The 2,945-nt window shown below is 34.8% G+C and overlaps 1 long non-coding RNA gene across 1 annotated transcript; it reads left to right on the top strand.

Moving 5' to 3' along the window:
- Window positions 1-743: 743 nt before the first annotated feature.
- LOC141583892 (uncharacterized) lies at window positions 744-2,619 on the top strand. The gene is made up of 3 exons (XR_012516731.1): window positions 744-944; window positions 1,857-1,975; window positions 2,391-2,619. It is a non-coding gene; the product is annotated as an uncharacterized LOC141583892 (long non-coding RNA).
- The last annotated feature ends 326 nt before the right edge of the window (window positions 2,620-2,945 follow it).

Below are 2,945 nucleotides of genomic sequence, written 5' to 3'. Positions count from 1 at the left end.
TCTCTATATATGTAGACGCCTGTGTGTGTGTGCATTTACACAAGTAGAATCACATTTCAATTTCCATAAAAACTGTGATACAGATATAGTATTTTCAAATGCATAATTTTAATGGCTATATAACATTAGCTATATGAATGGACCACTCTATTTAATGAATATCAAATTGATAAACCTTTAACTGCCAGGAACATTCTTACATATTTTCTTACTTATACGTTAAGTATCACAGGAATACATCTTGGAAATGAGATGTCTGAATCAATGTGTATGCCTCATCAAACTATTAATGCAAAATGCTCTTTAGAAAAATTGTGTGAACTTATTCTAAGTATCCATTTTCTATTAACACTAAGTTTCTGCTCCTTTAAAAACCTGTTGCCAGTATAATATGGGAAAAATTATAACTTAAAAAAAAGCTATTTACTTAGCACGATGAGAATGACTATCTTTTAAAAACATGCTTTTTATTTTAGAACAGTTTTAGATTTACAGAAAAATATTTAAAATAGAGAATTCCCAGACACCCATTCCTCCTATTATTAACATCTGACATTAGTATGGTACAGTTGTTAAAACTACTGATACATTATTAAGAACTGGAGCCTGTGCTTTTTTTCAGATGTTCTTCGTTTTTGCCTAGTGCCCATTTTCCATCCAGGACACCATGTTACCCTCAGTAGTCATGTCTCCTTAGGCTCCTCCTCATCTTAACAGTTTCTTAGACTTTTGTTGTTTTTGATGACCTTGACAGTTTTGAGGCATATTTGTCAGATTTTTGCAAAATATCTCTTCACTGGGATTTGCTTGATATTTTTCTTTTTACAGTTAGATTGCGTGCCCAACAAGAGAGGTGAAGTGCCATATTCATTGCAGTATACACATGGCACATGCTGTCAACATGACTTACGAGTGCTGGTGTTAACCTTGTTCGCCTGGCAGAGGTAATGTTAGTCAGGTTTCTGCACTATAAAGTTACTCTGTTTTTCTCCATTTCCATACTGTCTTTTTGAAATGAATTCAATATGAATGGCCACACATTTAGGGAGAGAGAAGTTACCCTTCATCTACCTGAGAGCTAGGTATCTACCTAAATTATTAGGAATTCTTCTGAAAGAGGGATTTGTTTATAATACATTTATTTATTCATTCATCCATTCATCCATTCATTTAAATGTTTATACCGTTATGGCCTCATGGATATTTATTCTATGCTTTATGTTATAATCTGATTCTATTTTATTTATATTTTGCTCAAATTGTTTCAACTTTGGCTATTGGGAGCTCTTTCAGTTGGCTCCAATGTCATATTAACATGCCCTCATCTTCCTTCCTTCCTTCCTTCCTTCCTTCCTTCCTTCATTTGAACATTTGTTTTTATTCACTGGCACTACGAGTTGCTCCAGGCTCATCCTTGTATATTTCCTGTCCAGAATGGATATATTTTAATGTGTCATTCTGGTCTTACTAGGTTTTTTTTTTTTAAGTTTTTCCATTTATTTTATTTGCTTATTTTTCCCTAAGATATCTGTCTGTTTATTCATTGACTTTAAAGATTTTTAGAAACACTTTTAAGGCAACTAAATGGCCTTAAATGAAAAGATGCAATATACTTGTTAAACTCCTACACTAGGATAGTAATAATAGTGGTAGTTGTGGGTGGATGGGTAAGGGAGAGGAGATGAGATAAAGAGAGAAAGAGAAATTTTCTTTCTTAAACTATTAATCTGTAGGTAATTTTCTGCTTTTATTATGCCTTTATCATCTAATACAATTATTTGTTGGTTTTCTACATTTATGAAGTATTGCTCTTTCTGTTACAATGTTAAAAATATGTTTTTATTTATTTTCTCTAGGTATAATGAAAAGTACCCTGCATTCACAGCCATCACTTGTTGGAATATCTATTTTTCACTAAATAGAATGCTGGGCCTTTTATATATATTGTTTGTAAACCTCATAAGAACTCTGAAAGGTATGTGCACAGTTAGCTTTGCTACACAAATGAGAAAACCAGGTATTCAAGAGGATGCATTGCACAAGATCAAACTTTCACAGTATTGCAGATTTGGGATATAAACCAATGACACCCTGACTGATCTAACTATGCTGTTTATTTTTTTCTGGGCTAATTATCAGAAAATATATATTTTTAAATTTTAGTAGGAAACATTCAATCTGCTTCAACATCAGGAATTCATTAGTCATTGTCAGTTTCTTTATTACGAAATGGAGGCAGTTTTTTTTTTAATCAGACAGTGTTTGATCACAGAAATAGAACTACTAGAAATGATACAGAATATAGTGTTTTTCATTGAGGTGTAAAGTTATGCAATTGGTAAACCGGCCATACACTTTACACACAATGTTGCTTCTGTGTCTGGTGCCAGGACTGAATTCAGCAGAGAAGAAATGAAGGGCCCAGCTGTTGCCCCATGGTTACAAAGCAAGTGAGCAAACCAGTGACAACTGACACAATGGTACCTGGTGCCCTGCCCTGACCAGCAATCCCATTACTGGGTATGTACCCAAAGGATTATAACTCATTCTACTATAAAGACACATGCACACATTCATTGCAGCACTATTTACAATAGCTAAGACTTGGAACCAACCCAAATGCCCATCAGTGATAGACTGCATAAAGAAAATGTGGTACATATACACCATGGAATACTATGCAGCCATAAAAAAGGATGGGTTTATGTTCTTTGCAGGGGCATGATTAAAGTTGGAAGCTATCATACTCAGCAAACCAACACATGGACAGAAAACCAAATAGCGCACATTCAAACTAAGTGGGAGTTGAACAATGAGAACACATGGGCACAGAAAGAGGAACATCGCACACCAGGGCCTATCAGCTGGGGCAGGGGAGGGGAGGGAGAGTATTAGGACAAATACGTAGTGCATCTGGGGCTTAAAACCTAAATGACAGATTGATA

This window comes from Saimiri boliviensis, chromosome 3 (assembly GCF_048565385.1).
Source record: "Saimiri boliviensis isolate mSaiBol1 chromosome 3, mSaiBol1.pri, whole genome shotgun sequence".
In the NCBI taxonomy this organism is placed as follows: Eukaryota; Metazoa; Chordata; class Mammalia; order Primates; family Cebidae; genus Saimiri; species Saimiri boliviensis.
The sequence above is the reverse complement of the archived record's forward strand: the minus strand, read 5'-3'. Positions and strand labels throughout refer to the sequence as shown.